This window comes from Haliotis rubra, unplaced genomic scaffold (genome assembly GCF_003918875.1).
Source record: "Haliotis rubra isolate DU_JTF1 unplaced genomic scaffold, ASM391887v1 Scf1182, whole genome shotgun sequence".
NCBI classification, from domain to species: domain Eukaryota; kingdom Metazoa; phylum Mollusca; class Gastropoda; order Lepetellida; family Haliotidae; genus Haliotis; species Haliotis rubra.
This window is the reverse complement of record NW_025765095.1, coordinates 180,599-208,369: the sequence shown is the minus strand read 5'-3', so window position 1 is coordinate 208,369 and position 27,771 is coordinate 180,599. Positions and strand designations below refer to the sequence as shown.

At 38.4% G+C, this 27,771-nt stretch overlaps 2 long non-coding RNA genes across 2 annotated transcripts; one reads left to right on the top strand and one right to left on the bottom strand.

Annotated features, from left to right (window-relative positions):
* LOC124259790 lies at window positions 1–27,771 on the bottom strand. The gene is made up of 3 exons (XR_006893920.1): window positions 27,483–27,771; window positions 1,353–1,540; window positions 1–80 (listed from the first exon to the last, which is right to left on the bottom strand). It is a non-coding gene; the product is annotated as an uncharacterized LOC124259790 (long non-coding RNA).
* Window positions 2,839–21,092, top strand: LOC124259798. The gene is made up of 4 exons (XR_006893923.1): window positions 2,839–2,966; window positions 11,327–11,335; window positions 18,491–18,494; window positions 21,081–21,092. It is a non-coding gene; the product is annotated as an uncharacterized LOC124259798 (long non-coding RNA).

Below are 27,771 nucleotides of genomic sequence, written 5' to 3'. Positions count from 1 at the left end.
GGTTCCACATTTTCCTCAGCTTGAACCACTTGTTCCACTTGACTGGGTCCATCCTGCTCAGTTGACAGTATGTTGGTTTCCTGTCAGATAAAATTGGTAGTGTAAGTATATGGTATTATTTCGAAAAATGTATTTTTAAAATATCTCAAATTGATTTCAGGTGCCACAGTCAGAAGAAGAATGGATGCAAGTTGCAGAGGGATTTGAGGAGAAGTGGCAGTTTCCACACTGTATCGGGGCTTTGGATGGAAAGCATATATCTATAAAATCACCTGCCAAATCAGGATCACTCTACTACAGCTATAAAAACATTTTTAGCAATGTACTCCTAGCTCTTGTTGATTCTAACTATAGATTTGTGTATATAGATGTTGGTGTAAATGGTAGGTCAAGTGATGCAGGTATATTTGCCAATTCATCACTGTATCAGGCACAGAACAGTAACTCTTTGAAAATTCCAGGTCCAAAGCCATTGCCTTGAAAATGTCTTGATACTCCCTATGTGATTGTTGGGGATGATGCCTTTCCACTAAAAGATAGGGGCGGTGGGATAGTCTAGTGGTTAAAGCGTTGGCTCGTCACGCCGAAGACCCGGGTTCGAATCCCCACATGGGCACAATGAGTGAAGCCCATTTCTGGCGTCCCCCGCCGTGATATTGCTGGAATATTGCTAAAAGCGGCGTAAAAACAAACTCACTCAGTCAGTCACTAAACGATAACTTCATGAAGCCATATCCCCACCGGGACTTAGTTGTGGAAAGGAAAGTATTCAATTACAGACTTTCCAGAGCCAGACGTGTATCAGAAAATGCTTTTGGTATACTGACCAACCGCTTTGGAGTATTTCAAAGTAGCTTATCATTAACACCTGAGACATGTACAAAGGTTGTTCTTTCATGTATTGCTCTACACAACTTTCTGTGTACAACAAAAGACAAAAAATACACAGAAACAGAAGTTTTTTCCACTGGATAATGGAAGCAGGTCCCAATCACTACTTCAACAAGATGGCAACAGGAGTGCCGATAATGCAAGGCAGATTAGGGAAGAATTTGCAGATTATTTCTGTTCTAATGGCCAAGTTGATTGGCAGTGGGAACACATTGTCTGATTCTATGCATGAAGGCAAATGAAGTGTTCATATGGAACAAGCTATTTTCAGCCATACCTGCAGCTTTTTTCCAAGTCCAATACAGTAAAATGGCACTAATTATTTGATTTATTCATGTTCAGCTTATGTCAATGCCGACAGTAACTTGTTTTAAGTAATTAATAAAATTTGGTAATATATATCTATCCATACCAATGGATGTACAAGGTTTATCAAAAGTTTACATTCTTACAATACTAACCAAGTTACTTATAGTTGTTTTTTGATGAACCTGGCTTCTAAGAAAAGGATCCAACAGCTTAAACCATTCCCAGGTAGACTCATAGATATCATCTCGACCAGCCCCACTTTTCCGGGAGAGGGTTTCCTTCCTTAGTTCCTTGCAATAGTAGGTCCGCAGAGCAGAAATCTTAACTGGGACCTGATCAGCTATAATGAAAAAATGAAATTTAAATATTTTCATTTGACATATAAACATGATAAATGTATAATTTAATGTAAAATTTTTGTGTAAGCTCAAAAATATGCATGTATTTACTTTTTACCCTGACCATGCTGACAGATCTCCAATAATCATGATAATGTAAAATACTGTAGATGTTTCAATGAATATTGCTGTAATGCTCAACTACTACTGATCAAATTATCACTAAAATGTTAAACTTAAAATAATAAAAGTATAGATTGTTGCCAAAAAAAGTGAGGCACTTTTATCGTTGATTAAAATTCAAATTTGTCTCATTTTTTGGGAGGGTGGAGCTATACATAATGTTAATACTTAAAAATATTTAAGTTTGATAGGAAAACGTCTTTTATAGAGAATTTATAGGCCTAAACGTCATCATTGCTTGAAAAACAGTCAGAAGAATGTCCAGTTATCTTATGTTAATATTTAAAACCAATTTACTTAACATGATTAAACATGAACAAGAAATAAATTTAGAATAAACACTTTATGTAAATATTCAAGACCAACTAATTACCCACGGTTGAAAGAGTCACCAAATATAGGTCATTCTGCGAGAACCACGTTAACTGACAGATACTCTGTCAATGTTTTCGGTAAAATGTTGCGTTATTATAATAAAATGACACCTTTATAAATGGATCTTTTCATATTGTACATATGTTTAATTTACCAAAAAACCATCAACAATGCTTCTAAATTGCCTAAACTTGTACTGATAGCAGGCTGTGGTTCAATGTTTGTGTTTTGGGTGTACAGTCAGGCCCCGTATATCCGAACTTCAGATGAATGATCGAGTGTATGGATCGTGACTCTGGTTCGCCATCAATGATAATGTGGGCGATAATTCATGACCAAATTTAGGTAAAGTCATACTAAATGTGTTAAGCAAAGCAGTAAGATTAGTTTATCAAATAGAAGCACGTCGAACATATTTCTGTCACTCACCTGTCATAACACCGTTCATCAGTTCGGAAATGGAAACGTAGGCGGCGTGTCTGTGTTCACGTTTTGAATAAAACGAACTAGACACATTCCAAAGACACTCGTGGGAATGATAGTATGAAATAAACCTTTCAATGTCATGGTTGCTGTGGTCAATTTTTTCTTTTACATTTTTCCGGCGTTGTTGTGTCGTCCGTTGTTGTGGTGTCGCCATGTTTGATGTCTGCGTAAATATTACGACACTACGAAACGCGATCTGATTGGCAAGAACCGTACAACTAGTCGCATGGAAATAGAACAAGGTCTATTCCTTGCAACTCGCTTGCAACTTGTTGCATGCAACAAAAATCTGTCCAACTCCCCTGTTCACACTGTGAAATTTGTTGCATGCCACAAGTTTTATACAACTAGTTGCAAAGTGTGAACGCACCTTGATCTAAAACGGTCACGTGGCTCGGTCAAAACCTATGGGCATTCGTCGTCGCCATGGCCAGCCTGTTGTACGTCGACGCTAAAGAATTTTTAATCCGACAAGGCACAACCCGACAGGGATTCCACCAACCACCAGCGTCGTTTTACAATCGCTGTGTTACTGATTTTCGACCATGGCCCGTGTCGATGGGCCTGGTGCGGGTTGAACGCTGAGCTCCGGTGATGGTTGTGGTGTCACTATCCCTGTTTCCCCTGTACTCGTGGTTGGTGTGACGTTACTCATGCTGATATCGGCGTTGACACCCAACTTTGATCGCTGGTCGCGGTGACGATCTCGTTATTATATCCCACCACTTTGTGGATCCTCAGTTGCATGCCGCTTGGAGTCATGTACAACCCCACGCCGAACACGTAGTCAACTTTCGAACGGGCGTTTCGCAGCACGTTTTCATAGCATTCGATGGCACTTGGCAGACCCACCTGTCTGGCAATGGCATCCTGGACGTTGGCCAGTTTTTTTCTGCGCGTCGTAAGCCATTCCCTTACCGAGGATGCCGGAACGCGTTTACGCTTGCGCACCCAGCAGTGCCCACAGGTACGTTCGAATCGAATCGTTTAAGCGGATGGTACCCGCGCGAGTAAGCCCTTTTGAATTGTCCAGCATGAACATTTTCCAATCATTAGCAGGTCCCTGTTTAAACCTCCAAACGCAGTAATCCTTGTCGTCGAAAGCCATGTAATCATCGTTCCACTCGTTCATCGTGACGTAATGATACGACTTGTAACCCCAATCTTTCACCAGCTGTTTGCTGGCTTCCACGAGAGGCATGTTGTGAACGATGGGAATGCCCAAACCGTGGTTCAGACCTGGCAAACGCCAATCCGTGTTCGGATGGAGTTCAAATTCGCTGCAAATCCGTTCGTAAGCTCGTCAATCGTACGGATTGTTTACTGCATTCCACGCCACGTCCTGTGGAATCGGGGCGCTGATGTCTTTGAGGATGCGCCTGATCTGGTAGTACACGTGAAACGAGAACACGGACTGGCTTAGCGGACCACGGCAAGTGTCGTTCAAGGTCACACCACACCCCGTCGTTGCGCACCACATGGCAAAAATGAATTGATTCTGCCAGAATTGCATCCGGTTGTTAAACCAAGCTTGTACTGCCTTGACATTCGTGACCGAAAGCGTATATTGTTATAATACATCGATAAATCGAGCTCGAAAGTGTGAACCATCTGCATCTACCACGATCTTCATCTGTGTGAGAACGGCAGCGTTTACGATATCGCTTTTAGGATCAAACAAAATTATTTTGAAATTTTATAGATATAGAATTATATATATTTTTTTGATATTTACGTCACGCTCCCGGTATTCACGAGCGGCGAGGCCATTCAACTGCTGCACGCGATTGATAAAACTCAAAATGAACAACTCGAACGGCATGATCGTGTTAGCCAACAACAGAAAAAACAACTTGAAGGCTCAGGTTTACGTCGAACGACATACCACCGAAAACCACCATGATTGGCACAAAATTACCCGATCTCGTTTCGTATCGTGAACTGTGCATTCATCCCAATCAGCTGAGCACGACTGATAATATTCTAGGTGAATGACCTTCAACGCTGCTGAGAGCCGTACCGGTGAAAACAGAAAAGTACAACGACGGCAGAACCGAATCGTTTTCGGGCTTTGCAGTACAAGAAATTAACAGGAGGCAACATCACAGAATTAAAAATATCGGTTTTAGATTTAAAAAATATGCCTGTAGATATACGACACCTCGGCGTCACGCTGCATGTAAAGCAACGACTCAAACTTCTGGTCCCAGAACAGCCATGCGACTGATTAAATGCGTCAATATAGCGATCTCCGACCTCGGGGACACACGCGGATTCGACGAGCACGGAGTCGAGGGCAAACTGTACGCCTTGCAACTGAAAAACAACATTTACAAATACATCAAAGTGCCCTCCAGTAACGGTGGTAGCAGCGCCCTTGGTGATGTCATCGATACTGAAGGAGCGGTCAGCAACACGAGGTACGACCTCGGCTTCGTCCAACGATATCCACAGCCTTCGGCGGCAAGCTGTTCGACCTGGATGACGGCGAGACCACGGTTGTGGCCCGAAACACGCAGTACACTCTCGTCTTTACCGACAACAACAAATGGGTGCTCGTGCCATCTCAAATCGAGTGGAATCTCAACATCACGCTCGGTTCTCCCTACGTTTTCATAGACAACAGAGACCACTACCTGACGAAAGTCGTGAATAACAGAACGCTTACGCCCCGACGCAAAGACGCAGCGTGATCGTCAGCGCACTGTTGGGTAAAATAGCCCACATGCTATCGAGTAAACCCGGGACGCAAAACGTGGGTTTGCAGATGGTGTCGGAAATCGACAGCGTGGTCGACATCCTGGAAAATCTGCCGGCGAATGCCAGGCTGGTCATCCAAGTCAAGTCAAAAAAAAAGTTTATTGTATTTAAGGCCTCCGGCCCACATACAAATATACATTTGCAAATAATATACAGAATACCATATATAATAGTGGAGAGAACAAGATGACAATCTATTGTGAAATTTCGTTCTTGCCTTTTAAACTGTTTAACAGTACATTTCTTAGTCTCATACTATGTTTGATAAATAATGACAGATTAAGAATAACATTATCATTTTGAGAAGACATCAAGGATGAGAAAGCTAGAGCAGGAGATTTTTGACAAAAACGGGTGTGGAATATATTTGCTTCTGAGAATGGAGTAGGATGGACAGACTAGCATAAAGTGGATTTCATTCTCAACTGCGGATTCACATAGCGGACAAATTCTCCTGTTCTTATCTATGGACATTTTCCTGCCTTCATTTATCATTAAATCTAACAAACCAAGTCTAACTTTGATAAAAATATTTCTTAAATCTTTCGAATATAAAACAGACAAATATTTTTCAGGCTGGAGTAAACTTTTAAATGTCCTGTAGCAGTCATACCTTGAGCTGTCGTGAAGGGTAGAATGCCAATTCTGATAGAACATATCAATGGCTTGGTGTTTAAAATTATATAAAAAGAGACTGACATTCCCAATAGTTTGGTTCATCCAAATAAAACCAAAACCATGAGAGAACAAAATGTTTCTTACGTGGGGATGCCCATGTAATTTTTACCGATATTGTCTAAATGTAAAAGCATATTATAAGCCAGCTTTGGAATTCTATTTTCATGCATACCAATAAGTTTTATCCAATATTTCAAGCATCTATTCTGAGAATTGATATATATTGGGTGTCTTCCACATTCGGCGTAAATCATACAGTTTGGTGTAGATAATCCAACGGATAAATATCTTTTGCATGCTAAAAGGTGAAGTTTTTCTAAACAATCGTATCTTTGATAACCCCAAATATCAGATCCATATAACATTATTGGTTGTATCTGCGAATCAAAGAGTTTAAAAAATATATTAGGTGAGGTAATTCCAATTTTATATGAAACAGACATAACGTTGAATAGGGCTTTCTTTGCTCTTGATACTAAATCTTCTATGCTTTTAGAAAAGTTCATTGTATGGGTAAACAGAAGACCAAGATATTTATAATGACTATTAATCGTAAGGTGTATCCCGTTTAGTACCCACGTTTCATTTACGGATAACGAACCACCCCTTCTGAAAATGACAATATTTGTTTTGTCGTAATTAACCGATAACTTCCATTCTTTTGTGTAACGTCCCAAGATATTAAGTTGATTTTGTAGTCCTACAATAGTGTCTGAAACTAAAATGACATCATCAGCAGTCTACCTCGGTGAACCACCATCAGCACACGAATGCTTATACCAGTCAGCAGGGAGTCATCGTGACCGTGGAAGACATGATATGGCTCACTAAAGTTTCCTGCCGGAAAACATACATCTCATGGGTTTGAAGTGCACGTCCAAGATATTATCCGAAAACCAATTGGAAACTATTTCGTAACATAGATGTATACAATGAACCATCAACCCAACGTCACGCTCAACGATTTCGGGGACACAGATCTGCTCGGCGAGGACAACGCCTTGTACGTCCTGCACTTACAAAACAACGTGTATAAACGACGAGAAGTGATCATCAAATCTCAATTGAACTTGATCATCAATATTGTCCTAACCTACCCCTATCTTATCATGGATGAGGATCGTAATGCCATCGAACTAACAACCAAGGGGGTTCTACTGGATAGTTTTATTCCGGTTCAAGAAAAGGGAATGTACGTATCAACATTACCAGATCAAATGTGTAATATGATAGTCACCAGTCCGGAACCCAAAGAGAAATGGATATATTTACAAAAATATAATGAAGGTCCACACTGGTGGGTCACTGTGATACAAGGTTCTACCCTTATTATTGAAGTTTTGCTTGGGGATTCCCCAACAGAAGATGTGGCAAATCTGGTTGGGTTAAGCATACGCTGGTATGATCGCCATAAAAATAAACGTTGTCGTATTTATATACAACCAGGAACAGCTCCCAACCACAAGCCTCGATGGGATCAAGGTTATTCAGGAGCCTAACATTCAATCCCATGCCATTGGTTTATTAGAGCATATCTACTTCATCAGCTTATAATATTCATCAAAGATTGACAGAAAACCAATTAAATATTAATTTCTAAACTTATATTATAGATTTTGTCAAGATGGGATTGTATTCGGTCTTAGACGAAGTGGCCCAAACGCGAAAAAGAACGCGACATGCGGATCAGAGTACACAAAAAGTACCACAGGGCAACGAATGCCATTGATGAGATAGACACCGCGCTCGTAACAGCTAGCATGGGACTCGGTGCTGCTGGTGTTGGCTTATTATTAACCATCGTGGCCGCACCTGTGGTGCTAGGCATTGAAATAACAGCTGGAGTGACAGGGTTGGTGGGATTGACTCTTAAGTTGATATCTCGCAGCAACGTAAAGCATTGAAACATGACGAAATTAGAATTCTAGCTGAATCAAAATTGAATACGATCGAGGATCATATCTCGACAGCGATCTCCGATAGCAAAATCTCTGAGGAAGAGTTTCGTCTAGTGAGTGAGTGAGTTAAGATTTTAAGTCACATCGGCAATATTTCAGCCATATCGTGACTAAAGCAAGTTATAAATATATCGACAATTTAAGTGAAATTATAAAATTCTGCCGACGAAGGACAGTAAAATAACTAGAGTATCACAGATATATATATGTAAAACTAGTAATTGAATCTAAAACATTTTAACCATAGGGGACAACACAATCTAAAAATGGGCTATAGATCGCTAACAACTGAAGGTAGATCACCATACTAGGGACCATGGAGTTTCGTCTAGTGATGTCGGAAATCGCTTAATATACTCATGCCAGTATAGTTGTCACGATCCTCCCCACCCCAACCCCACACACACCTCACACCCCCACCCCACACCCCCTCTCCAATTAAAAAATTGAAGGGGGTGACAACCATTATTGGCATGAGTATATCACCGAATGAAACAGGCGATTGGAGACAAGACTCGGAAAACCGCTAACATCAGCGAAGACGAGAAAACAAAAGTTGATAGAACAAAGCAAACAACAAATGATAACCCTCCTTACCAAGAACAAAGATCTCATAACAGGTTAACGTTGGACTGTTTTGTAGATATGAGCATCACATAGCCTAGTAGAAAAAAAATAAATAAATAAAAAATCGGGAAATTCATCCCCCACTGGCAGCAGATACAATACTGGTTGAAAAATGGATTTGTGGTTGCTGAAAAAATGGGTTGCCATAGCGAAAATGAGATTCTTATAAATATTTGACAAAAATATTCAACATCTAACTCCCGGTCTAAACGCTGTGGCGCTTTATCAGGCGTTGCTAGGTTGGGCGGCCACTTAGCAACGGGGTTCTTGGTAGGAGCGCCGTTGCCAGGCTCATCCGCCATCTGGTTTGCCTAGCAACGGGGTTCTTGGTAAGAGCGTCGTTGCCAAGCAAGATGATCTTTAATAATGGCAACAAGTTGGAAATGTCACAATTCAAACGGCGTCTATAAAGCTTTAGCCAGTGTTTCCGATGCTACTATGATTTGTCAGGTGTTCAGGGATTGGCTATAAGGCAATGTGGGGCGGTGGTGTAGCCCAGTGGTTCAAGCGTTTGCACGTCAGGCTGATGATCCGGGTTTGATTCCCCACATGGGTACACAGCAAAAATAACTTAGTTTCCGTTTTTGCGGAAACCTAACGGATACTGGGTAATGTAGGTTTCCGCTAGGTTTCAGTATCCGGAAACAGACAATGCGAGTTTCCGCATAGTTTACAAAACTGAAACTAACAAATCTAGGTTTCCGTCAAGTTTCTACAACTGAAACTATCATTATGCGTTTCCATTTAGTTTCAGTTCGCTGAAACATTCAAAGAGAAATGACTTTGTTTCCGCTATTGCGGAAACCTATTGGATACTGGGTAATGTAGGTTTCCGCTAGGTTTCTGTTGGTTTCAGCTTAGATGAAACGGCAAACTTATAATTAGCTTTGTGCTGTTCCATTGGGGGACTATATTTACTTACTGTTACATTTGCAAGATAATTTCTGTTTACAGAATCCAGCTAGGGTCAATGCAGGAAGCAAAAGTACTGTTCGTGCCGTAGTCCCTAGTATGTTGATCAACCTTCAGGTGTTGGCAATCTATAGCTCATTTTTATACTGAACCGGTAAAGTGTTTATGGTTACATGCCAGTTTTTAGTGTACATTTGTGATAGATTAGTTATTTTACTGTCCTTCGAAGACAGGTAAGTATATAAGTTTGTTTTTATTTCATGTACACATTTACAAATTTAGAGTTACGACTTTCATAGTCACGATATGGCTACCGATTAACTATGCAACTCACTCACTACCATTTTGCATAACTTGTGAATGTACCATTTATTACATTGTACGCGAAAAACAACAAACACAGTGACACATGCACTGTTATGATTCATCTGTTTCATTATTGTGAATAGCTCACATTTCAACAGTACTCAACAATGTGTATGTATGTATGTGTGTGTGTGTGTGTGTGTGTGTGTGTGTGTGTGTGTGTGTGTGTGTGTGTGTGTGTGTGTGTGTGTGTGTGTGTGTGTGTGTGTGTGTGTGTGTGTGTGTGTGTGTGTGTGTGTGTGTGTGTGTGTGTGTGTGTGTGTGTGTATGTATGTATGTATGTATGTATGTATGTATGTATGTATGTATGTATGCATGCCCATATCAAAAGGGAATTTTCAGCATTGGAGAAAACAAATTCTGTATGAATATGCAAATACAAATATGTCAAAACCCTACAACATTTTATGCATATGATGAAATGAGGTCTACTAGTGCAGGCATAACATATTTGCTGTGGTATTTATAAAACAGTGAGTGAGTGAGTGAGTTAAGATTTAAAGTCACATCGGCAATATTTCAGCCATATCGTGACTAAAGCAAGTTATAAATATATCAACAATTTAAGTGAAATTATAAAATTCTGCCAACGAAGGACAGTAAAATAACTAGATAATCACAGATATATATGTAAAACTAGCAATTGAATCTAAAACATTTTAACTATAGGGGACAACACAATATAAAAATGGGCTATAGATCGCCACCAACTGAAGGTAGATCACCATGCTAGGAGCCATGGGGACTTACATTACTTTTGCTACCTGCATGGATCCTAGCTGGATTTACACCATCCCTTCAGCCGCTAGCGATTATAGGAAAATTTAGCCAACAATTAAAATTACAAAAATACTACGTTTAAAATGTGATAATTTATATTTTACTTTGAAAGTTTTGGGACTTACGTACCCTCTCAGGAGGACAATAATTTTACGCTACGTCAACCCCCCTTTGAGGGTACAGCCACTAACAATCTCAGTGACTAATTTAAATTACCAATAATAAAATATTTATCTATTTACAAATCAGTTAATAAATCTAATTCTTTTAAAAATTCAACTATTAAATGATAATTAGCATTATTAAAAAGATCCTTCAATGTTTTGACATTAAAATACTTATCCCTTGTGATGGAATATTCAACACAGTCAAGCAGGACATGCTTGACCGTGATTCTTTCATCACAAGGGATACAAAACGGAGGATCCTCACCTTTCAATAGGTACTCATGAGTATATCGTGTGTGGCCAATACGACATCGTCGCATAATGACCTCTTCAAATCTGGACTGACAACCCAAGTAGGTGTAACCAATATAGGGTTTTATTGCATGTAATTTATTTATACCTACTTGGGTGTCCCACTTCTTCTGCATCAGATCACGGATGTATGTTCTAATGCTTGCTTTGTAATCAGAGTAAGGAATAAGAAGTGGTGTCACAGATTTGTTGAGTGCTGCCTTTTGCAGCAAGATCGGCCATTGTATTCCCAGAAATACCAACGTGGCTGGGTAACCAACAAAGACGATGTCGCATTGGCCAGTTGCAAGATCATTATATAATTCTATAATTTCTATTAAAAGTGGATGTTTACAAGAAATATTTTTAATCGCCTGAAGGCAAGACAGAGAGTCAGAAAAGATTATGTATTGTTTATATTTAGTGTGTCTATTTATATATTTGAGAGCTGTTAGGATTGCGTTTGCTTCAGCTGTGAAAATTGAACTGTCATTGGGTAATCTGGAAGATATTGTTCTGGACCCAATGACAGTGGCACAAGCAACCGCACCACCATCCTTGGACCCATCTGTAAATAAGGATTTATATGTATTATATTTACTTTTTAATTGATGATATTCTTGTTTATATTGTAAGTCATTAGTTTCTGATTTTTTAAATTTAGTGAGTGTTAGGTCGACTTGTGGCCTAACCAATTGCCAAGGAGGAGAAGAAAGAAGACGGGAAGGAGATATATTCTCCAACTCAATGCCAGCAGCAGAAATATATTGTTGGATTCTTATCCCAAGAGGTGGGACAAGAGAAGGTTTTTTATTATACAAATCCTCATAAAGAGGATTAAAAACGCAAGTGTGAGCAGGATTGGATTCATTAGAATATAACTTTGTGATATATTGTAGGGACAATTTGATACGGCGAAGTTTTAAAGATGGCTCATCAGCCTCAACGTAGAGACTGTCAATGGGAGAGGTTCTGAAAGACCCAAGACAAAGTCTTAGACCCTGGTGATGGATAGAATCAAGTAGTTTGAGGTTGCTTTTACAGGCCCCACCATATACGATAGAGCCGTAATCAAGCTTCGAGCGGACAAGTGATCTGTAAAGGTGTAGGAGCGTAGCTTGATCCCCCTCCCCACCTTGAATTAGACACGACTTTCAATAAATCGAGTGCCTTCAGGCATTTAGTTTTCAGGGATTTGATATGCGGAAGAAAAGTTAAATGGGAGTCGAAAATGAGACCTAAGAACTTGGCCTCTTTTACAACTTTGATGGGAGTGCCACCTAGAAACAGTTCTGGGTCTGTATGGGGTTTATATTTACGGCAGAAATGTATGCAATTAGTTTTTGATTTAGAAAATTTAAAGCCGTTTTCAAGACACCATTTATGTATTTTATTTAAACACAACTGTAGTTGCCGTTCAATGGTATGCATATTCTTACCGCGACAAGAAATGTTAAAATCATCCACAAAAAGTGATCCATCAATTGAATCATTTAAAACCTTGGATAGACTGTTGATCTTAATGCTAAATAAAGTGACAGACAAAATACTGCCTTGCGGGACACCCTGATCCTGATTGTAATGATCAGACAGGGTTGAACCCACTCGGACTTGAAATTGCCTGTCATTTAAAAACTGTGATATAAAAAGAGGTAAACGACCCCCTTAAACCAAAATCATGTAAATCCTTTAAAATGCCATGCTTCCAGGTGGTATCGTACGCTTTCTCGAGATCAAAGAATATCGATACTGCATGTTGTTTATTGACTATAGCATTTTTGATAAAGGATTCTAATCGTACCAAATGATCAATGGTACTACGATTTTTTCTGAAACCACATTGGATATTTGATATCAGGTTATTGGTTTCAAGATACCAAGTTAGTCTATTGTTCACCATTCTTTCCATGGTTTTACAGACACAACTCGTTAAAGAGATTGGTCTATAATTAGAAGGATCAGTATGATCCCGGCCAGGTTTTGGAATAGGCACTACAATTGCATTACGCCAGAAAGTTGGGAAATTCCCCCGAAGTCCATATTGAATCAAAAATATTTAGAAGTGTTTCCAAACATGATTCCGGTAAATGTTTCAAGAGCTGATAGTGTATGTTATCAGCTCCTGTTGCTGTATCATGAGCTTGCTCAAGGGCAGTGTGGAGCTCATGTAATGAAAATAATTCGTTGTAGTCTTCGCCATTGTCTGAGTTAAAATTTATTCTCTTCTTTTCCTGTTGTTTCTGATAATGTTGAAATTCTGGGACATAATTGGACGAAGAAGAATGTTTGGCGAGAGTTTCACCAAGCTTATTGGCAATGTGAGACTTATTAGTTAATAAACTGTCACCATCCTTCAGATGGCGAACAGTAGATTTGGAACCTTTGCCCTTAATTCTTTGGATCATGTTCCACACCTTTGAAATTGGGGTGCGTGAATTTATCTTGGAAACGTAGTTTCTCCAAGACTGACGCTTATTCTGTTTAAATGCGCGTCGAGCCTTAGCATTTAAAATTTTTACTTTGTCCAAATTATGGACCGTAGGATGTTTGCGAAAAAACTTTTCGGCTTTCTTCCTACTCTTTCTGGCCTGTTTACAATCATTATTGAACCATGGCTTGCGAATGTGAGGATTTGCAGAGGACTTAGGTATTGTTTGATCAGCTATGGCAGTGAGCTGATCTGTAAATAGCTTAATTTGATCATCGGTATTTTGAAAACGTTCAGGTGTTAGGTTTGAAGTACACAATATCTCAAACAGTTGCCAATTTGCTTTTTTTAAAATTCCACCTAGATGATGAAGAATCAGCAATTGGGTTGCTGGTTTTCAGAATGGTGGGAAAGTGATCGCTGCCACAGAGGTCATCATGGACCGACCATTCAAATTCATTTAATATGTTGGCATCCGTAAGAGAAAGGTCAAGGGCTGAATACATTCCAGTAGCAGGATGTAAATAAGTGTTAGAGGCATCGTTATATATGCATAAATTATTGTCGTTAATGAATTCCTCAAGTATCTTCCCTTTACTATTTGTATTTACGCTTCCCCATATAGGATTGTGACCATTCAGGTCCCCCCATGATAATGCATGGCTTAGGGAGCTGATCGTAAAGTTGTTGAAGATCAGATTGTCGCAGTGACGTAGAGGGAGGATATACAATGAGCACAGAGTAAATACAATGTGCATAGTTAGCCGGACAGCAACAGCTTGAAGATTTGTATTAAGAGGAACGGGGCTGTTAATGACTCCCTGCCGTATAAAAATAGAAGCCCCTCCAGAAGCCCTATCTCCTGGTGGAGAAAAAAGAAATGATGACAATTGTATTGTCGTAACTCAAATGTGTCAGTAGGTTTGAGATACGTCTCTTGGAGACACAGTGCCGACGGTTTATAATCTTGAATCAACAGCTGTACTTCATTTAAATTCTTTCTAAGTCCTCTGCAATTCCACTGGATTAGATTTAAAGATTGAGTCATGGAGGCTCAACTGGGGACCTAGTCCGTGAACGTGAGGAAGAAATGTTTCTTCCTCTCTCCTGAGATGGAGTCACCTCCATATCCAAAGGAGCAAATGCGTTTTCAATGGTTATGTCCGTAGAAGGGAGATTCCCAACTTTCAACTGTTTGTTTTGCCTTTTTTTTTCTTTCCTGGTTTTTTGAATGTCTGATTTTTCAACATTATGCTCGGTTTGAATCACAATCTGATTAGTTTGTGTTTCTGAAGATACATTTTTTGGTGGAGTGTTTGTACTAAGACTGAGAGGCTGATCTGAAATTACCCACGTTAACTCAGTCTGACACATGATAGATGAGGTTGGTACAGACCGGGTAACCACAGCAGAGTAGGACAAACTGGTAGGATTTTGTGTCTGGCTTGCGTACAGTTTCTTGGCTTCAAAAAAAGAAATGTTATTTTTGTATTTGATTTTCACTATTTCAGACTGTTTTTGCCACTCAGGACATGACTTTGAAGAGGCAACATGACCGCCTCCACAGTTTGCGCATTTCATGTCTTTTTGACAATCTGAAACATCATGGTGTTCACCACACCGATGACACACAATATGACTGTGACAAGATTTTGAGCCATGGCCAAATTTCTGACAGGTGTAGCATCGGAGTGGAGTGGGGATATACACCTCCACTCCTAGATTCAAATAACCAGCCTTAATGGATCGTGGAACTGATGCACAGGCAAAAGTCACAAGATATGTGTTTGTGTTTTTAACAGTGCCATCAATTTTTTTTGTGAAACGTTTAATGGATGTGACCCCTGATCTTCTAGTTCAGATTGAATTTCTTGTTCAGACATGTCGGACAGGCATCGATCTCTGTCTCGAATAATGCCCCGACATGAGTTAAGCGTTCTATGAGGGGATACTACTACCTCAATATTGGCAAACTGGTGACCGAAAGAAGATTGAGAGATTGTTGCTTTCTCTCACATTCCACTAGAAGTGAACCATTTCGAAGACGAGTTACATTTTTCACATCTCCGCAAATTCCAGAAACACCTTTGGACACAGCAAATGGATTTAATTTGATAGGTTCATGATCAGAAGCCTCAATCACCAAGAACCGAGACCAGGATTCTACATTTTTTGAAATAGTTTCGTTGGAACCATCACGTTCCAAACGTCTCTTTTTTTCATTTCGAGCGGAACCAGGGTAGTTTTGTGACATGGTGATGGATATAAGTTCAACATCCCTGCTCCCCACCCGCCACCGAGTGTCAACAAGGACAGTGTTACATTGCACCGGACATCCAGGATGCAAACACCGAGGATACAGGGATGTTATACTCCAGCAAGTATGACATGAAAAGCTGAATTGGTTTACCAAATTAAATGTCTGGCTGGTTCGGCCCATAACAAGTAACCAGAAACCTACAGATTTCGGAGGTCAACGTCACCAGATTGGCCCATGAGCCACCGCCTTCTGGCATGGTACTCTAGGCAAATAAATATAAGTACAGTTCAAATAATAACATTCATATTCATAAATGCAAAACAATGCACAACATTCAACATGAATAGTTTCCATGCACAGGGCATGGCATGACCAGCCGATTGATAGAACCGGGCCAGTTCTACCACCCGTCTAGGTGAAGTCAGGGCCGAAGTGGTGTGTTGGGCAAAGGAACACTGTTCCTGGAACCAGTGCCCTCAACCACCAGACTACCTTCCTCCACCGACACAGGGGCGCAACCCACGGCAAACGGGTTGGTGGACCAAAATATCCCCCCCCCGGGTCCACAACGGGGGGGTTGAAAGGCGCTTAGCGTGACCCAGCACCCACCACGAGGAGGTGGCCTTTCATGGGTGCCTATTTATAAAACAGATTTCAAATTCAAATTCAAATGTTTATTGTATGAAAGGTCATGGGCCCATATACATATACATGAAGTGTACATTTGAAGCTGTCTCAATGTATCTTAACATATACACACTAACAATCTCACATAGTAAAGACTTGGCAACTTGCTTACAACCATGAAGCTTCTGTTGCACTCACACTGAGCAGCCAACAATCCTCTGATGTGGTACATATGACGCAGAGCCTTGAGTTGAGCCTGAGTTTTGCCACACAGAGAAAGGGGAAATATAACCAAGTTGATTACAACAAGGCTTGAACCAGTCCATAACCGCAAACAGATGGTGTATGCTCTACTTAAGATTTGTGGGTGAATATGAAGAGTCCTGGTTGATGTCTGGCACAACATCGTTGCCATCCTTATCATCCCACACAGACTCTTCATCATCCTGCAAATACAATACATACAATGCTTAGTAAAACTGCAAAAACAGCCAAAGTAACACATTTATACATATTCATAAACATGCACAGTGGTACATCTGATCACAATGAAATTATATAATTAGAACGACTAATTTGTATATGTAACCAAAATATATTTTTCACAATCACAAAGGAAAGATATGTAGTATACATGTATATTGTATCTTCAATTTGACATGTCACTTATTTTATTGATCGGTACCAGAAAATAGTAGCCAACCCAGTATTCTGAAGCAAATTGTTGTAATATTTATTACTGTTACTGTACTCATATTCAAGGTAACATCTACTACCAAATCGCCAATTGAAATGGAAGCATAGGTAAAACGGTACATACATATTTTAAATAGATACGAATTATGTTTAAACACTGAATGTAACACCTAATTATATATGTGATCTTATTCAAATTGAAATGACCAACTCAACTGAGAAAAGCATACAAAACCTAACATTTCCCATGAATGAAAAGTCGTGGGTATTTCTTAGTTTTATCAACCCTCTAAGAAAACATTCCCAGCAATATAGTAACATAAAATATTATTTTTATGTGACCTTTAATTTAATTTAAAAACTGTAAAATGTGTAACACAACTTATCCACTTTCAGTTACAGTTACATATCTGGTATACAATAATTACACTCTTGCTTGACAACGGTATAAGAATCCATACCGAAACGTCGCATCATATATAATAAAGAAGTTGTTATCCATAAACTCTCTTACTTTCTTATTTGTCACCAACTTCTAAATGCCAATCAAACAAATTACAATAATTAAATATATTCATTATTGATATATGATGGATAGCAATGGGACAGATCAAACTGAAGTCGTTAAATGAAACCTATGAAGTGAAGTATTTTGGACGACTAACCTGATGAGAAACTGCCGTCCATTCCAGACGATTCCTTGTTTCCTTGAAACAAACGACTGGCAGTGCGGACAGAAAACTGGGTCTTTTTTCTTGGAACTGAAAAACATATCAACATATCTTAACTTATGAAAGTGTAATCCCATATATAACATATGTTAAACTTATGGTTACACTGGAATCCACGCACTGTTACATTTTGAGTGATTATATTTTTCACAAAGATAAAGAAATTTATTCTATGTATCTATTTAGTGTTTACTTGTTTTTGACTAAATGCTGATGAATAAAAAATATTGTTTTAAGATTTCCTTTAATGAAATTAGGAGCATGGTATGGTGTAACTATAAATGATTACCAAGCCAAGCCTCTTGTCAATCTCCAACAAGTCAGTGGATCCACAATACGTATCTGTAAATCAAATAATTGAAACAATGATTCTTTTAGAAATGTTATACGTGACTTGTGTCAATGCATTGTAAGGCTAAGAGGTTTAATAATTGATTACATAAATTATTACACAAAGCTATGAGTGTAAAGTATATGTTATAATTGTTTTAATGGTAATAAAATGATAAAAAAAGATGTACTGGTATAATTGGATAAATACCGCCATATAGCTGGAATATTGCCGAGTGCGGCGTAATACTTAACTCGCTCACTTAGATATATTGAGCTGACATCACATATAATTAGATAAGTAAACTTATAATACAGGGAATGGTATACGTAGATCTAGGTGTAGAACTGAAAAGAATGAACATGATATAAGCATGTCTAATACACGTGCATGTTTTGAGCTCAATAGGTAAATTACTTACACGATGAAGTTTTACGTCCAGCAGAACGTATATTGCCTACTCCTGACAGGGTTTTGAAAAATCACCTATTTGCCACTAACACAATCTCTCATGAGTAGGACTCATGAAGCTCGATGAGGACTTTTAAAGTAACGTGAATATGTTTTCAGATTTATTCACTTCTCTAGGCCTACATGTTGATGCTTGACACTGAGGAGGAGCAATTAGTGCCCATAATGCGATGAGAAGACCCTTAAGCCCATACAAGCCCACTGTTGGGTACTCACATTCAATCTGCTCATTTCCACCTTTCACGGTCCCCTTTGATGTCGGCAATGTAAACAAATAAAACAATGGCGACCGGATCACGTCCACGCGAGACTACCTAAATCATTATAAAAAACACACAGCTGACATTTTATGTGTATAGTGTATGTTTATTTTGTTTGTATAACGCGGAAAGATATTGTCAAACTGTAATGTTAGATTTAGATTAAAAAACAACAACAAAGTGTTTTTCCCGTGAGCCTTTGCGAGTCGCGATTTTCAAAGCCGCCTCAGTTACCCTCAAAGCACTGAAAGAGAGAATTCGCTACCTGGAAAAGAAAGATGGAAATGGCAGCGAAAAACTCGCAGTACCACGACCCTGTCAGGTAAGACCAATTTGTTTTGTTGTCAAATAACGTTTTATGAATTATTTACTTTACGTACAGAAAATCCGGATTGGTAAACAAGTTAATCTATCGAATTACAGCCAGTGGCCATAGGTATTCGCCACTGTGCATTATTCGACTTACATGTTAATTTGGTGCAGCTAGAAATATGTCTTGAATTTATTTGATATCCGTTTGATATTGTTTATATTTTGCACATGGGTTCTGAATCATCTCAGCTTCAAAGACATAATTTCCGTTTTATTTTCAATTCAATGTGTGTCATGGTTATGGCAATTTTTAACATGGCGGTCTATGGGGAAAGAATACGCAATGTTGTATATATGTTGCTCATGTAACTACAATGCGGAAAATTATGTATCTGTGACCAAGATTATTTCCTAACAGCCTGCATAATTTGAGAACCAAATATGGAAAACTGAATTAATGAAAATTACATAGCTACACTAAAATAGCATGCAAGTCTATGAGAATTTTGCCGACTGACGTATATTTAAGTCCCCTGACTGTATAAACAGTTTTGCACGAACTATTTTCAAAGGTTGGTGAAGTAAAATAAGTGTCTATCTAAAAATATACTACAATTTTGAAAAATATAGCAAATAGATTGTATATTAATTGATTTGTTTTATTCATTTAGGCTGTTGTGAGGAAACGTGTCACGACCACTCCTGGAAGAAAAGATCACCCTCTCTAACTGAAGGTATGTGTTTATGGTACTATGAAACATAGATGTAATTTCACTTTGAATATTTTATTATTATGCTTCCCTAGATACATTTTCACAAAATGAACCATACTCAAGTTACATTTGCAAATGGATTTGAATAACCGGTAACTTAATCATGATTTCAAATTGGACCAAATAAACTTCACACCTGTGTGAAATGGCAGTAAAACTGACCCCTTGATTTTACAATGCCGTAATTACTCCAAGATTATGTCACAGGTGATAACTGAACTTCATTCATCAGGATGTTTATGTCAGGCCGTTCACTTACTCATTGCATAACCTTAAAGTGATAAATCTGTAGTTTGCTTGTTGGTATAAATGTCGCTGCAATTGTTTGGGGGTTTGTTAAACCTCAAATGAATGAATGGAGAAATGCAAAGAAAAGTAACGTGTTATTGTTTATTTTTTTTCAGCTGATGATGAGTCTGCAGACTGTATAACGAATGACCAAGGATGGTCAGCTGAAACATGTGTGAAGGTAATTTTGACCTATCTGTAGTGACTTTCATTATAAGTAGTAAATAATTTCCAATTAATAGAGTAGAGACAAGGTTTATGGATGTCAACTCCTTTATTATGTGAAAACATGTTTCAGAGTGAATGCTTACCCCTTCGTCAGGTGTAAGCATTCACTCCGAAACACTGTGTTTTCACATAATAAAGACCTTGACATCCGGAAACATTCGTGTCTTGTATTATTCACTTCTAAATACACCTCAAAGACGTAATGGTGTAAACATACAGTCACTACTGGGTGAATATACTTGTGCCTTCAACAATACAACTGCCTGACTGAGTTTGGTTTTACGCCGCTTTTAGCAATATTCCAGCAACATCACGGCGGTGGACACCACAACGTTGATGAAAATCTATTACTAGTACCATTATTACTACATAGAAAATGCAATAAATGTTCAGATATTATATATAACATATTACTACCTCTGGTCTGGGAACCATGTAACTCCAGAGCAAAGTTTGTATAGATTCTGTGTCCTCTTTAGAAAATAAGATATTACATTCGGTCAATGAAGTGTGATGAATTGCATAATTTGAGTTTTGAGAAAACTAGTGCAAAGTGTGATTGTTCAATTTAGTTCTCTTTTATTCAAACTTACTTGTGGATTACTCATTTTAAATCATCCTTGGCATTGTCAGTTTCTTGTTGATTGATGTTTGTGTAATTCATCAAAATAACCTAGTAATTCGTTATAACCTGCCATTTTCAGAAACTTGTACAACGCCTAAACAGACTTGCATCTATTGATTGGCCAGATAGACGATAGAAAAAGGTAGCGACAACACTCACCATAGACATGACATCACCAGTCGTGAGTGACGAAGATGACGTCAATTAGTTGCATTCCGTCCCCTTTGTCTGTGAGTCCAGCAAGCTTATGGCATACACGACGACACTGGACTTGGAAAGAATCTACACCTCCACTGCTCTCGTCAAGGCCAACAGGAGGACGAGGATGAGGCATCCAACCAAAGTAACAGAGGGATCTCCGCCTAGGGATGCCCCTTACAGGGCCCACTGACCAGCTCTTGCAATTTAATTGAATTTATTTTCAATTTCATAATGTAATTTTTTTTATTTTTGTATTGTAAGCTGTATGTTGTGTTATTGTATATCATAGTGGATGTCTGGCGATAGTTGTGACATAGAGTGTGTGTGCTGAATGCCAAGGCGTGCAAATAAATGTCCGATGCAGCTATGTTTTATTACTGTGTTAAGTTGTATGTTATTGTTATTTTTCATCATTAGCATGATTTTAGAAATAAATTTCGTATCTAACATGCTATTTCAAGATAATAAGTGAATGAAAGTTTAACTGATGAAAAATTACAACTTTGTTATAAATGATATATGATTTCTAAAACTGGATTGAGTTATGCCAATATGTTTTGCCCTGTTCTTTAGTGCTATATTACTAGTTATATGTATGATCTTTATTTGCCTTAAATGCTAATCCATACCATGTTGAGAAAATAAAACAATGAATCTTATTATATATTCTGTTTTTCTTTAGTAAATGTCATGATAATAACAAATTGCTTATATTGTTTTTAACAAGAGTTTATGATATAAATAAAGAAGAATGTTTACATTTAGCTCTTTGAAACGCATATGAAAACCTGTGAACCTGAAATTGAAACCGGTAACTGAAACTATGTGGAAACCTTGTCGGATTGTTGGTAACTGAAACTATGCGGAAACTATGTCGGATTGTTGGGAACTGAAACTATGCGGAAACTATATCGGATTGTTGGTAACTGAAACTATGCGGAAACCTCTTGAGTCTTAATAACTGAAACCTTGCGGAAACCTGAAGGATTCAAAGTTAACTGAAACTCAACGGAAACTTCTTGGAGTGTGGGTAACGGATACCTTGCGGAAACCTGTTGGAGTGTGGGTAACGGAAACCTTGCGGAAACCCTTAGAAAGTGGGTAATTGTAAGTTTCCGTTATTGCGGAAACTCAATGTTAAAGAACGGAAACTCACTGGATTCTAGGTGGAAACTTAAGTTTCAGTCCACTTTCTACCAGGTTTCCGCATTGCGGAAACCGAGTTATTTTTGCTGTGTTGAAATAGAATATGTATCGTTATGAAATAACTGGACTGAACATACACAGCCAGGAAGGGAAACCCACCACTGACACTTACTACGTGACAATGGCCACTAAAGCAAGTAGAGTTATGTCTCTTTAACCGCCCAAACAATGCTAAGAAAGAACAAGACCTGTTCTATGTTCCTAGCCCCATATCAGCAGTCAGTAAATTTAAACATGACGAAGTCGGATGTAGCTAGTGGACTACACGATGAAGTTGAATGTGGCTAGTTAGCTACATGATGAAGTTGAATGTAGCCAGTTAACTACATGATGAAGTTGATTGTAGCCAGATAACTACATGATGAAGTTGAATGTAGGTAGTTTACATCATGATGAAGTTGAATGTAGCGGATTAACTACATGATGAAGTTGAATGTAGCTAGTTAACTACATAATCAAGTTGAATGTAGCCAGTTTACATGCTGATGAAGTTGAATGTAGCTGGTTAACTACATGATGAAGTTGATGTAGCTAGTTAACTACATAATCAAGTTGAACGTAGCCAGTTTACATCATGATGAAGTTGAATGTAGCTAGTTAACTACATAATCAAGTTGAATGTAGTCAGTTTACATCAAGATGAAGTTGAATGTAGCCAGTTAACTACATGATGAAGTTAAATGTAACCAGTTAACTACATGATGAAGTTGAATGTAGCCAGTTAACTACATGATGAAGTTGAATGTAGCCAGTTAACTACACGATGAAGTTGAATGTAGCTGGTTAACTACATGATGAAGTTGAATGTAGTCAGTTAACTACACGATGAAGTTGAATGTAGTCAGTTAACTACATGATGAAGTTAAATGTAACCAGTTGACTACATGATGAAGTTGAATGTAGCCAGTTAACTACATGATGAAGTTGAATGTAGCCAGTTAACTACACGACGAAGTTGAATGTAGCCAGTTAACTACATGATCAAGTTGAATGTAGTCAGTTAACTACACGATGAAGTTGAATGTAGTCAGTTAACTACATGATGAAGTTGAATGTAGCCAGTTAACTACATGATCAAGTTGAATGTAGCCAGTTAACTACATGATCAAGTTGAATGTAGCCAGTTAACTACACGATCAAGTTGAATGTAGCCAGTTAACTACACGATGAAGTTGAATGTAGCCAGTTAACTACATAATCAAGTTGAATGTAGCCAGTTAACAACTCGATCAAGTTGAATGTAGCCAGTTAACTACATGATGAAGTTGAATGTAGCCAGTTAAATACATGATGAAGTTGAATGTAGCCAGTTAACTACATGACCAAGTTGAAAGAAGCTACTTTAATTTGTGTCCTTAGTTGAATCGAGCATATTGCAATTGCCTCCATGATGAAGTCAGATGAAGCTAGAAGAGTACGACTGACAGTAAATCAGTTTTGACGGTATTCAACTATTATAAAATAGGACGTAGGTGACACTATTATATAATAGGACGTAGGTGACACTATCATATAATAGGACGTAGGTGACACTATTATAAAATAGGACGTAGGTGACACTATTATATAAAAGGACGTAGGTGACACTATCATATAATAGGACGTAGGTGACATTATTATATAATAGGACGTAGGTGACACTATTATATAATAGGACGTAGGTGACACTATCATAAAATAGGAAGTAGGTGACACTATTATAAAATAGGACGTAGGTGACACTATTATATAATAGGACGTAGGTGACACTATCATATAATAGGACGTAGGTGACACTATTATATAATAGGACGTAGGTGACACTATTATAAAATAGGACGTAGGTGACACTATCATATAATAGGACGTAGGTGACACTATTATAAAATAGCACGTAGGTGACACTATTATATAATAGGACGTAGGTGACACTATCATAAAATAGGACGTAGGTGACACTATTATAAAATAAGACGTAGGTGACACTATAATAAAATAGGACGTAGGTGACACTATTATAAAATAGGACGTAGGTGACACTATCATGTAATAGGACGTAGGTGACACTATCATAAAATAGGACGTAGGTGACACTATTATAAAATAGGACGTAGGTGACACTATTATATAATAGCACGTAGGTGACACTATTATATAATAGGACGTAGGTGACACTATTATATAATAGGACGTAGGTGACACTATCATAAAATAGGACGTAGGTGACACTATTATAAAATAGGACGTAGGTGACACTATTCTATAAAAGGACGTAGGTGACACTATCATAAAATAGGACGTAGGTGACACTATTATATAATAGGACGTAGGTGACACTATTATATAATAGGACGTAGGTGACACTATCATAAAATAGGACGTAGGCGACACTATTATAAAATAGGACGTAGGTGACACTATCATAAAATAGGACGTAGGTGACACTATTATAAAATAGGACGTAGGTGACACTATCATATAATAGGACGTAGGTGACACTATTATATAATAGGACGTAGGTGACACTATTATAAAATAGGACGTAGGTGACACTATCATATAAAAGGACGTAGGTGACACTATTATAAAATAGGACGTAGGTGACACTATTATATAATAGGACGTAGGTGACACTATTATAAAATAGGACGTAGGTGACACTATTATATAATAGGACGTAGGTGACACTATTATATAATAGGACGTAGGTGACACTATTATAAAATAGGACGTAGGTGACACTATCATATAAAAGGACGTAGGTGACACTATTATAAAATAGGACGTAGGTGACACTATTATATAATAGGACGTAGGTGACACTATTATAAAATAGGACGTAGGTGACACTATTATATAATAGGACGTAGGTGACACTATTATATAATAGGACGTAGGTGACACTATCATAAAATAGGACGTAGGTGACAGGGAAACTGTAATACATAAATTGTCTAATTAATACTGTTCATGTAACAACCCTTCGGATGTGACGAACTGTTCATTACACGAGTCCCACATATTTCACCATGGCGAGGAGGCATGAGTAACAAGTATTCAACTATGCTGTTCCGAAGGTGATGTACGGATCAGGTGGCCAGGTATGGTGACTACATGGTGATGCTCATGATGTCACCCACTGGATTGTCTGGTCCAAACACGAATATTTACAGGCCTTCGTCATACAGCTGGAATGTTGCTGAGTGAGGCGAACACACCAACAACACCTGTTCCATTGCTTCAAGTAATGTATAACCGCCTCTATGGTGTAGTAGTTAGAGCGTCCGCCCGGAGAGCGGAAGGTCGCGGGTTCGATCCCCGACCGCGTCATACCAAAAGACGTTAAAATATGGTACTTGTTGGTCCCTGCCTGGCGCTCGGCATTAATGGGTACAAGTACTGGTCGGCTCGGAGTCAGTATAATGTGTCTGAGTGGGGTATTCATGCTTCACTGCGGCATGGTATCTCAGTGGGCTAGCACTATAAAAACCAGCTTAAGTCTGGGCTCGTACAAGCAGCCGCACATACACATACACACGCATGCACGTCGTCATATGAGCGAAATATTCTCAAGCACGACTCAAAACCCAATTTCACCTCAAGTAATGTATCCTAAAAGTCAATTGTACGATACGTACTCTTAACAACAAGCAAGTGTACACGCCATATAGTATATACAATATTAATGATAAAACACCTATTCCACCACCCCTTCCTTCAATTCAATCTATCTGGGCTCTTGTTTGTTCGTGTTCACTGTTTAACAAAGTCCGGCCGTGACAGCAACACAATACTGGATGTAATAATCAATTTTCAATTAATCAATGGATCAATCTTTATTTCGTACTGAAGAGACCAAAGGCCTATAGTACATATACATATATAATGGGGAATTACATAAACATATATATTTACATTACAGTGATAAAACGTTTGTTAATCAATTTTCATCTCCGAAGACAAAAGTGTGTCCACAAAGGGGATCGATTGTCCACAATGACTGAAAATGGTTGGTAGTACGAAAGCGTGGTCAACCGAAACACCGACATCAAGACCTATGTAGGTCATCTCCTAGACGGACGACGACAAAGCTGGTCGATTTATTTATGTCCTATGAAACTCAACGAAGCGTATACACAGTGGAAAAAATTAAGCACCGTAATTTGTCTTCCATGGATATTTTTCACTATTTTGTTTGAAATCGTGACGAGTTCTCTTGAAAAACTCATTTGCTTTTTTCAGAGAGTGATATTTACAATCCATCTTTTCACCATATTACAATTACACGTACCAGCGACCTGCCGCACATTTTAAACTGAAACCACATACTGCCTGAGACATCTATCATAATACGGTCCTTGTATATGTATATCCACATTCCTATCATCACTATCTATCTATTTATCCATGTATCTATCCGTCCATCCATCTTCACTTTGTGAAGCCTAATTCATGTGTTACCAATCTTGATATCGTTTGAATATTGCGGCGTAAAACTATACTCACTCGCTCACTATCTGTCACATATATTGATGCAGATTTTGTTTAATCGTTTTGACTTTAGTTTGCAGCACATGCAAACGAAACTACTTTCTATATGTTCATATTGACTTAAAGATTTTAGCTTAATGGCAATGGCTTTCAGATATGTGGCGACTTCGTAACCAATTTGTACTCTAAACAATTACTGCTGAGTAGCCAGTTGTAAGGTATCTTCGACTGGCTTGACCAATAGCATCAAGGAATTTCGAAATTACGGTGACAAAAAGTCCTGTGAGTCCCTTTTAAACCAGCAAAATAGAACGCAGACAAGTCTGTAATATTCAATAATATACTGAATAAACAATAAACAAGGTTACAATGAATGGCAGTACATATTTCCAATACAATACAATTGAGTCACAAATCTAAAATATTGGGTCACAAATCTAAAATATTAACTCACCAAAGTCTTCATATTTCTAGTAAACATTGATTGTTGACTGATTGAAGATTGTTGACAGCTGTTAAAAGTGCAATGTAGACGAGGTCAGTTGAACGGTTGGTCTTGAAACGCTGATGTTAGCAGACAGATGGGCGTAAATCCAATGTAGTAGTAGACCCCTCATAATCTCAACAACCATCCCTTATATACCTGTTATACAGTTCTCGATAGTTCTATCAGTATCCTCGCCTCACTACGACCATTTAGATCACACTACGACCTTTTAGAAAGCACTGGAATGAATCCCACA